The following is an 11,539-nucleotide window of genomic DNA, read 5'->3' on the forward strand; positions in this document are numbered from 1 at the left end:
AAACAAACCCGGCTTTCCTGGCAACGGAGGATGACAAGCAGGACGAAGCGGGGTGGAGCAACGCGAGGCTCAAGCAGGCAGCTTCCGCGCGTTTCTTTCAGCGGAAGAGGAGGAGAGGGAGCGGATCGGGCGGGCGGGGGCAGCGCCTTCTACTGCCGGCGCCTCCCCGCCCCCCCCCAGGCAGGCAGGGGAATGGGGACTACGCGCCCATGGAAAAGGGCACGCAGGGGGGGTATTTTGGGGTGCGCGAGTAGCGGCGGCGGCGGCGGGCAATAGCCGGGGGGCGGCTTCTGCAAGTGGGAGCTCCAGGGCTGAAGCCTCAGCCCTGGAGCTCCCACTTGCAGGAGCCACCTCGCGGCACCGGTTGAAAAACACTGCTGTATACATACAGTACAGCAGGCAACATTTTCTAGGCGCCAGACAACATTTTCTAGGCGCCACTGGCGACCAGGCGCCTGGGTTTGTCGATCCCAGATTTAAGAAGATACTTGGCTGTTACTTAAGATGCTGGCAGCAACCTGTATCAATCATTAGCACCAGTCAATGTGACACATCTTTAAATGTTCAGTTGACTAAGTTTCATTTTCAATGAATAAAAGAGATAAACTAGAAAAAGAACTAGTAAAAGAACGAAATATTACGAACTGGCCATTGAAATTGTGCAATTATGGATAGAACATGTGACAGTGATACCCACTGTCGTCAGGGCACTTGGTACCATGTCCAAGAATTTTACAAAATATATCAAGAAATTACAGATTCCTGCAATAACACCAGCTGAACTGCAAAAAACTGTGGCAGCAACTCATATCAACCATCAGTGCCAGTCAATAATATTTGTGATACATCTTTAAATATTCAGTTGACTTGAGTTTCAAGTTTGATGATTGAAAGTATAACAATAACAATGATAAAATAGAGAAGGCATAGAGCATATAAAGCTGTTTCGTTTGACCAAGGTTAAAATAAGATGGCTCTATAAGCTCTGATCATTCTTTAAAGACTTTTTGCTGATACCAGGGCTGGGAAACAAGGGCTTGCATATTGATAAGGGATAGCGTACAGGAAATTATATACAGTATTGATTTATAATCTCATTGGGTGTGTATTGTTATCAACTTTGTTTATACTTGTGGTGAAGATTGGAAGTCTTGTATTTATTTTTCTTTATCTTACCTTCTTTTTTTCTTTCCTTGTACTTTTTCTTTCTTCTATTTCTCATTCTTTCTCTGAGTTTAGTTTATATTTGTTTTTATTACTGTAATTAAAATATTCATTAAAATTATTTTTAAAAGAATCAGGTTACCATCAACTTTTAGCAGCAGCCGTTACATGCAACAGCAGCAGCTGAAAGGTTGAGCTGTGTGGCAACTGTTAAATAAATCTAGATTTCTCATTGACTTTGCTTGCCGGAAGGTCGCAAAAGCTGATCATGTGACCCCAAGACACTGCAACCGTCCTAAATATGCCCAAGTTGCCAAGCTTTCAAGTTTTGATCACATGACCATGGGGATGCTGCAATGTTTGTTAAGTATAAAAACGGTTGTAAGCAGTGAAGGGCTACCGAAATTTTTACTACCACCCTGCATTTTCTTTCAACGTCTTTCAGTGCAAATTGGGTGCTCTGTGGTGGAGCTCCATTTTCACTACCCCACTGCGTGCCCCCCCCCGTCCGGGTAACAGCCCACCCTAGTCATAAGTCACTTTTTTTTAATGTAGCTACAAATGGTCACTAAATAACTGGTTGTAAGTCAAGAACTGCCTGCATTGCATGATAGAGTTTAGAATTTCATTAAGGGGACCAAGTTTCAAAATCTCAGCTTAACATAAAGAGGAAGTAAGGGAGGATGGGAGGAAGGGAGAGAAGGAGGGAGGACACTGAGCCTCTGTTCTATTTATTTGTGAAGTTTTCCATATTTAAATATAGATTATTTCACAAAATTAATTAACATTCAAATCAAAGTTATAATTAACTTTTTTTCAGATTATTATCCCTAGGGAACACATATAATTAAGTACAGAGTTTTTCACATATTCTAAAATTAGTGTGTCAACATTCTTCAGTGCCTGCCTTTTTCTCTTATCCTTCCAAGCCCTTGGAACAGCTGTGGGTTGCTCCCAGTTTGAACCCGCGGTGGGATGCTCCATCTACTTGGGACACTTCTGTGCACGCGCAAAAGCATTGCGCACACATGCAAGTGTGCGCACAAACTGTTGGCAAAATATTTTATAACCCACCACTGCCTTGGAAGGGGTGTTGTAGGCAGTGCAAAATTTATGTGGAAAATGCATAAAACTGTTTAGTAATTTTGATTTAATCCTCAACAATTGTACAATGAAGATTATTAAAGAAGAAGTGTGAAGGAGAGGCAGGGTTTATAGATTTGTAGATTTTATTTTATTTTTTTATTTTATTTTGTCCAATACACGATGAGGGTTTTAGTGGGTATACAGTATATCTATATACACACAGTAAAATACATGATGAAGATTATAGAGGAGATACTCATAGTAAAATATATCTAAGAATAGAAAAGAAGATAAAGTAATAGAACATATCAGTGAAAGAATAGAAGAAGAGATATAGGAATAGAAGAAAGGTATAGGAGATATAGGAGAGCAATAGGACAGGGGACGGAAGGCACTCTAGTGCACTTGTACTCTTAGGAATCTGGATAGGTCAACCATAGATAATCTAAGGGTAAAGTGTTGGGGGTTTAAATTTAAAAGACTCCTTCAAGATTGAGGATGTACCCTTGGTGATTGCATGGGCAGGAATAGGGGAAAAAAAGAACTCAAAAATGAAGAAATCCCATATGTTTTGAAGTGTTAATATTATAAGCATTATTTGGGAAAAATAGAGCAAATAACTGCACCACTCTGGAACATTTTTGATAATAGCAAGTTTCTATTCATCATGCTCTAAGTGCTAAAAGTCTTTTAAAAATGAATATGCCAGACTCAATTTGTTATATAAACTGGACATTAGCTTTTTACAGATGGAATTCAGATCAATAAATCTCTGATGTGCAATGAAGAGATGACTCACTCACAGCAATACTGAAAGAGTGAACAATGGACGTTGTACCCAGAAAAGGAATTTGTGGAAAAAGCAGTCAGTCCACAGTGTTATGAAATAGAAAAATGCTCTATAAAATACTTTATGAGAGCGGTTTTATAGATGTCAAATAATTCCAGTATTACATAAGGTTTGAAAGGGAAAGGGGTATGGAGGAATTCAGTCCATATATCAGTTTGGTAACTCTTCGTTATTGTTCACAATTATGATTATTATTGCTCCTTTCTTTGTTCTGGAAAATTTCAAAGAAATTTTAAACTACAATTCTAAACTACAATTTCCTCAGCACCTAGAAATACATGTGCCAGGTACTATTTGAAATTATATAAACATTATATATCATGACAATACACCCGATTTCTCTGCAGTCAATAAAGCTGAGGAACTGGGTGATAATTTTTGGAGTTTTTCTCAGGAGGAACAGCAAGGAATGAAGAAGGAACATTCCTTCATAAATAAATAAAAATAAATAAATAAAAATAAATAAAGAAGGAACATTCCAACATATTTCCTTTTTACCAATCCTCCAGCTTCACATATTATCTCCAAAGTTTCTGTTGGGGGTTCGGAAAAATTCTTAGAGAACAAGGAGAGCGACATTATTATAGATAGTCCTTGACTTACAACCAATCATTAGTGAGCCTTCAAAGTTACAATGGACATCCCAAAAAGGAGATGTTTTAATCTTCTGATGTTGGATCACATGTGACTACATTTTGGATGCTCAATCGTTTTTCCTGATGGACTTGCCCTTCAAAATGGAAGAGTCGTATGTTATTTTGCAATATATTTACCAGTATTCAACTAGGGGAGGAGGGGCTAACATATGTATATGTGCCTTTTTTAATGCACATTTTTCAATGTCTTGTTTATTTTTCTTGTGTTTTTGTAAAATAAAAATTTCCCCTTTTTGGTTTGTGTTTTTAACTTTTTGAATAAAAAAACATTTAAAAAAAAACTCCATGGAACAATAACATTAACTGAGGGATAGGATTCCCCCATTGGGCTAATTCATGGTCTGTAGTGTGTTGAACCAACCACACAACTTAATGGATACAAATAAATTAGTTTACGTGCCATATATGCTAATCTAAAAATAAGCAACCCTATTATGTTTTAGTGCAATAAATAAATCCTATCCATAAATAACTATTTCCTAAGTTTGCTGTTGCACAATTTTTATGTTGTATTTCTCCCAATGAATTCCTAAATTTTTGGATTCCTAACATTGTTGGTACAATTTTGTGGGTGCCTTTGAGTTAGTTTTTGACTCTTGGTGACTGCTAATTGTTTTGAAAATGGTTTCCCATTGCCTTCTCCCTGTGATTGAAGGAGAATGACTGGCCTAAAGTCACCTAGGTGGCTTTGTATTTAAATTGGAACTAAAATTCAGAGTTTCCCAGTTTCTAGCCTGATGTTTTACTTACTACACCAAACTGGTTCTTCAAACTGCACCTTGTCATCTTTTATTAAATAATTGTGTGCTAGAGACCAGCGTACACTGACAAAATTCATAAGATGAGATGAGTGAAACATGAGCTACCTACAAATAACAGATATGAACCCAATTCCAAATTGTGATGGAGGTTGAGAAATAATTTCCAAGGCACACTATTTTTGAACAGGATTGGCTTAATCAATGTTTTGGCCATCTTTCATCCAACACTATACTTAAGATACAAATTTAAAATATATTTTTTCTCAATCAAAATTTAATTGCGGTTATTGGCCAGCACTGGACAGAAATATTAGTACAACAATAGAAAGTAATTACACAATTTAAAATACAAAACGTGGTATAACAAAGTCTTCAAATTGTGAATTGTTCCAGCTAAAAATCTAGGACAGAGTGTGACAGAGATCTCTCATTTGATCTACGGTAAATCTTTGTCCTTTGGCTAATGCTGAGACTTTAACATGTTACAGTATTAATATTTGAATAAAAAGAATTGTATGGATGTTTTAAAATATTTGTATATTTGGGTTTTATCATTATTTTAATGTTTTTTTCCTCAGGTTTCACCATGCACAAACTACTGGCTTTAGAGCAATGTTATTCAACACATAAACAATTTTAACATCTATGAACTTCAATTACTAGAATTTCCTATCTGATACAGGGGAAATGGGGCTCTAGACATAAACCTATGCCAAATGCCAGATTCTAGAAAATTGAGGAAAATTGAAGAAAAAGGTTTGAATATATCTTCACTGGATTTATTTGTAAGCTTTAGTTATTGAGCGTTGAGGCCAACCAATTCAAGAACAATTCTAGTGGCACAATCAGGAATTTTAATTTAAGAAAATAACCAAAATAATCAAATGGGATATATATTTTTTCTAAGTTAAAAGATTTCTGATAACCAAACTGCCTCTTACTTCACCTCTGGAAAGAAATAAAACTGGCAGAGGTAATAATGGGAAAATGCCAACAAATTCCTAAAAAGCCAAAGTTCTGTTCCTGGAAAAACAAGCTGGAATTTCATTGTTATTCATTCAGTAAAATACATTACTTAGCTGTCTGAATCTGGTTGAATGTCCATTAATAAACTTTGATCAACTCAAATATCTATCATCAAGCAAGACATAACAATCAACAAAACAACCCTCCTCGCCTTTCGTAAGTTATTTGTAAGTCATCTTTGTAGCCAGGCATGGGGAAACTGACCTATCTCCCAACTATCTTGGTTTGTGTATGGTTTGAATGGATTGTGTGATTTTACTATAAGGGCTTTTAAATTGTTTTTTAAATATTGGATTTGTAGACTGTTTATTATTGTTGTGAGCCGCCCCGAGTCTTTGGAGATCTAATAAATTATTATTAAAATTATTGTTCAGACTGTCACTTGCCACAGAGGATATAATTCCTTTTATTTCTTAAGCCATAGACAATTTCTTTATTTTTTTAGGATAGATATAATACAGGATCTCAGCAGGAAAAACCACTTTCCATTTCATGCCTTACTTGTATACATTTTTATTTCTTCTCAAACTAGAGATGAAGGTGATAGGTTGCTAAACCTCTGTGGAAAATATGGCACTGATCATATTCTAAAAGCAAGGTTCAAGGACTATAAGGATGCAGAAAATGTGGTTATTCAAATTAATGCAACTTTCAAAGAGCATAGTACTGTACACTAAATACAAAGCTGATATCAAATATGATAGCCAAATATGACATTCCAAATGCACAAGTTAACATGGAACAAACAGTAACAGGTAGTTAAGAAGCCATAGTAAACTTTTGACAAGTTGAATACAGTACTAAATAGTTAACAGAATGTTTTGGAAATTTAATTTTGCTTTCTTTATTGTTCTATCTGTTAACCATTTTGTTTTTAATATAATAGATACCGTAAATAATAAGTAAATAACTTGCAAAAAGTCAGAATTTTTTAAAAAATGTGTCTATATTGCAAGGAGTCGGAAATTAATTTTGTTTCAATATATTTATCAGTATTCAATGGGGGGCGCTAATATATGTGTCTTTTTTAATACACAGTTTTATTTTTGTTTATTTTCTTATGTTTGTGTAAAATAAAAATTTTGTGTAAAATAAAAAATTTCCCTTTTTGGTTTGCATTTTTAACTTTTTGAATAAAAAAACAAAAAAAATTAAAAACCCATGGAACAATAACATTAACTCAGGGATAGGATTCCCCCATTGGGCTAATTCATGGTCTGTAGTGTGTTGAACCAACCACACATCTTAATGTATACAAATAAAAAATTAGTTTACGTGCCATGTATGCTAATCCAAAAACAAGCAACCCTATTATGATTTAGTGCAATAAGTAAATCCTATCCATAAACAACTATTTCCTAAGTTTACTGTTACACAATTTTATTTCAGAAAACTGTTTTTGTGTTTCCCCCAATGAAGTCCTAATTTTTGGATTCCTAACATACCAGATGCAACAAGATGTCCTCTGGCATCTTCCCAGGATCCTGCCAGCTCCTTGCATTGATTAATTTTATTTTTAAAAAAATAATGGAAAACTAGAATACTGCAAAACACAACATCAGTCTAAAATATAAAATATATTTTCAACTATTTTAGTGAGTCTCACTGAAGAGGGAAATTGCAAAGGCATTCATGGGAAATAATATAGTGAGTGACTGTCCTTTAAAGCAGGGGTACTCAACCTATGGGACCTCAGGAACCACCAAATTCATAATTTTATGTCCCGCAGACCACTAATATGATTTTTAAAAGATAAATACATTTGTAAAATAATTATTAGAAATGTGAAATGTAAATATTTAACATAACAAAATTATAAATGCTTATTTAATCATAACAACATATTTAAAGGTTATTTAATTGTAACAAAATTATTAAAGGTAGTGTAATTATTACAAAATAATTGAACCTTATTTGACAGTGGTTTGCTAATATTGTTGGGAAAGTCAGTCCCATATTCCAGAGCTGGAGCTGTAGTCCCTCCCCTCCCCTCTCCTCTTTGTGGACTGGATTAATTACTCTCAGCCATATCTGGCCCAGGGGCCAAGATTTCTCCACAGCCCACCAAAATTTTCTCACAGACCACAGGTTGCTGACCTGTGCCTTAAAGTATAGTTTGTTTTCTGCCAGATGGAGGTGCTGACCCAACTTCTATCTATCATGTCAGTCATTTGCCGAGAATACCTGTAATATAAGTTTGCTGGAACAAAGATCCATCTGCTCAGTTTCAAGCCAGGATAAAAGCCCTGGAGACAAAATGGAAGCTGATTGGAAAGAGTGGACCCTCCATTAATTGATGGAGCAGAATCACCAAGCATGTGGGATTCTGGGCAGCTGACCACATGGAGTTGAGAATTGGGGTGGGTGGGTATTATCTGAGCTTTGCACTTGAGCTTCCTGTACAAGAACATATATTCTATTGGCTGTTATAGGGGTTACGTAGGGGTCATAGCTGGCTCTATAGGCAAATCCTGGGAATTTGAGCCAAGTTTGGTTGAAGTTTCTGAGGATGATTCGATAATTCCAATTTTAGCTTAATGGCTTTGCCTTCTTTTGGCTCTTGGGTGAAAGCTAATCTTGTTGCTGGGGAGTAATGGATTACCAAATCTGCTTTTGTAACAGCTGCCCCAGCTCAGTATCTGCTTGAGAATAGGGAGCTGAGGCTCTGAATTTCTGTCTCCTTTAAGATTTTTTATTTCTCTTTTAGAAGAAATATTTTATCCTGCCTTTTTAAAAACATTATTCAAAATATTTCATTCTTCAGGAAGGGGGGGGGGAGGTGGCTTCCCAGAAACTGAATACTGTATTTATAATGTCCTGACTGTCCAAAAAGCTTATGGACTTGTTCCTCTGATGTGATATGTGTTCTACTGGGGGAATCTTATTGAAAATCCTGGTTCAGGCTTTATCACAATTATATGGATGTTAAATGACACTGCAAGCTGCTTTTCAGGAAAAGCAGAGGTGGAAAATTTTTAGGACATAATTTGAATGGACTACTTCTTTGTTAGTTCTTACTGGTTTTGCTATTTTCTTTGTTAGTTCTTATTGCTTCTGCTTGTCTTTTTTCTTTAACATCCTGAAAGCAGATGGAATCTCTTAAAATTGCAAGCTCTGTGCACATTTCATCACAGTTCCCTTTAATTAGGCACTATTTTGACCTTTCCCTGGAATGTTGGGTCCTGATGAAGTCGAGTTACTTATACACAGTTGTGTGTGGCCTTTATTCATTTTTAATGCTAAAAAATTGGAAATCTCCCTCAACCACATTGCTTATACAGAGCTAGAGCAGTACATTTTCAAGCACATGAAAACCAAATGACTTGCTCAGTTATTGAAACAAAGAACATTTCACAGCATGGTTAACTTGTTTCTCTAACATTCAAATTATTTTTTTTAAGATTTAATAATATCAAGCTACCAAATAAAGATTGCAAATGAGAAAAAGTACACACCAAGATTTCAAAGAGGTAAGTAAATAAGAAAAAAAGTTTTTGTCCTTCCTGACTCCCAGGAATACTCTGCAGGCCTCCCAAACCCCCTGCACGCCCTGTTTTTTTTTGTGTGCAAAAACTGGCCCCTTTTCCACCCATTTTTGCTAAGAACAGGACATGCAGGCGGTTTGGGAGACCTGCAGAGTGCTTCTAGGGGCTGGGGAAAGGCAAAAATGTCCCTGTGTTTTGCAAAAATGGGTCATTTTTGCCTCCCCCCAGAAGAACCCTACAGGCCTGCCTAATCCTCTGCACACCACGTTTTGAAAAATGGGGCACGAAGAGGATTTGGGGGTTACGGAAAGGGGATCCTGGGTTAGGGAAAGGCAATCCTTTTTTAAAAAAATGGGGGCATTTCTGCCTTTCCTCCAGCCCCCAGGAGCACTCTGCAGGCCTCCCAAACTTTCTGCGCACCTCTTTTTGAAAAGAACTGGCCCATTTTTCACAAAAATGGGGTGCGGTGGTTTGGGGAGGCCAAAAAATAGCTGCATTCAGTATATAAAACACATCAACATTTCCCCTCTTTTGGGTGGGGCAAGGTGCATCTTATACTCCAAGAAATATGATAATTAAAGCAATATAATCCTGAATTCAATTTTTAAATTATTATACCTGCTCAAATCATTAATTAGCAGTGGAAAATTGCAATGCTTTGCAAGCTAACAAAAGCAACGTAATTCAGAAATAGTTTAAAACAAAACAAAAGAAAAACCTCATCACCATATTAAAAGGTAGCATAATGGAAATATACATACATACTGTACATACACATACATTTATCATGATTTTAGCTGAAAAAGATAGTATCAACTTGTATTCATTACAGACTTGTCAGGATCTAAGAATAACACTAAAACTGAAGAACTGTTGAAAACAAAGTTTTAAAAGTTTAACATCATAACCCCCAGACATTTGTTAACAAGGTTAACAATGTTCTCTATGCAGTTTCCAAACCTTACCAACTTTAAAAACTTCCAGGATTCACCAGCCAAAAAGCTGGCAAGGAAATTATTGGAGTTAAAATTAACATATCTTAAAATTGTCAAGGTTGTGAAACATTGTTGTAAAGGTTGTTGTAAATACCTGCATATGGGTAAACCTTCTGGCCCCTAAATTTTAGAATTGATTCATACTATGGAAATTTATAACTCATATTATCTATATTCCCTCTGCACCCAGTGGGTCATATGAAAACTATGTATTTATACAAACTACGATAAAAATTTAAAGGGAAAGAACTATTCCTTTGGATGGAAGTTTATTGATCATCTATTCATTTATCAAAAACTAGTTTATCTGATGCAATAGTTCAACAATCTTATCAGATTACTTTTCTCAGATGTCCACCAGAGGTTATATTTGCTTTTCTTGGAAAATTTGGTCATTTTGGTTCCCAGTGTGTAGCAATTACACAAATGATAGGCAATAGGGTCTAGAGCAGTTCTCCATTCTTATAGCTTCTAGATCAGGGATATCAAACTCAAGTCTCAGGACCCAGATCTGGTGCATGGGGTGCTTAGATCTAGCCCACAGGGCTGCTCTAGAAACAGCAAAGGACCAGCTTGCAGTACCTCTGCCAGCAAAAACAGAGCTCAGGAGAGCCATGTGTGGCTCTCCCAGGTTCCTTTTTCAGCCATGACAGCCTGCTGCCTTCCTCTGCCAGTAAAAACCAAGCTGGGAGGGGCATGCGCGGCCACCCCAACTTCCCTTTTCACTGGCAGAAGGCGGCAGGAGGCCACTGCCTCTGCTGAAAACAGAGCTTGGGAGCCCAATTCGCTGGCACAACACTTGGGTCACCACAAATGGCCCAACACGAGTGACATCAAGCTGGCCATTCCCATCCCAGCCCCTGAGATCAAACACAACTCTGATGCGCCCCTCAATGAAATCGAGTTTGACACCCCTGCTCTAGATATTCAGTATTGTATATTGTAGTTGTATTGTAGTTGTAGTTTACCATGTTGGCTGGAAATCTCATGTATTCTAGAATGTCAATTCACTACCTCGGAATTACAGGGTTCTAGGTTCTACATACAACCCTGTAATTCTAGTGAATTGTTCAATACTCAGAGAAACCAAGAAGTACCAGGAAGGACCCCACAGAATCATTTGTAAGGAAAGACACGATGTGAGAGATGGCCCATTTTAACATGCTAATGTATACCTGTTTCTCATCATTCTGGGGAATAGAAAATATTTTACAAACCCGAATCAAACAAGCCCATCTACAGATAAAACAGACCTTCACATTTTTAACCAAAATCCCATGAAAAATGCAAGTCAGTTAATCCACGGTTGGTATTTTTTAAATAGTGTTTTTGAAAAACAATTTAAGGATTGGCTTATTCAATTATTTGATCTAGAGTTATATAAGGATAGATGTGGTCTTTCTCGCCCCCCTCTCTCTGTCTCTCTCTGTATGTGTGTATGTATAGTAAACTCAATACATGATAGTTTCTTTAAAAAAGAAAAACAAGCAGAGGGTAGGGGAGAAAGGATGCTTAT

At 36.7% G+C, this 11,539-nt stretch overlaps 1 protein-coding gene across 1 annotated transcript in view; it reads right to left on the reverse strand.

Annotated features, from left to right (window-relative positions):
* The window catches only part of INPP5A (inositol polyphosphate-5-phosphatase A), a 246,936-nt gene extending 236,725 nt beyond the window's left edge, over positions 1-10,211 (reverse strand). Inside the window, exon 1 of the mRNA XM_070752446.1 lies at positions 10,118-10,211. The gene's annotated coding sequence lies outside the window, so the exon portion shown is untranslated. The remainder of the gene's footprint in view (positions 1-10,117) is intronic.
* Positions 10,212-11,539: the final 1,328 nt, after the last annotated feature.

This window comes from Erythrolamprus reginae, chromosome 5 (genome assembly GCF_031021105.1).
Source record: "Erythrolamprus reginae isolate rEryReg1 chromosome 5, rEryReg1.hap1, whole genome shotgun sequence".
NCBI lineage: Eukaryota > Metazoa > Chordata > Lepidosauria > Squamata > Dipsadidae > Erythrolamprus > Erythrolamprus reginae.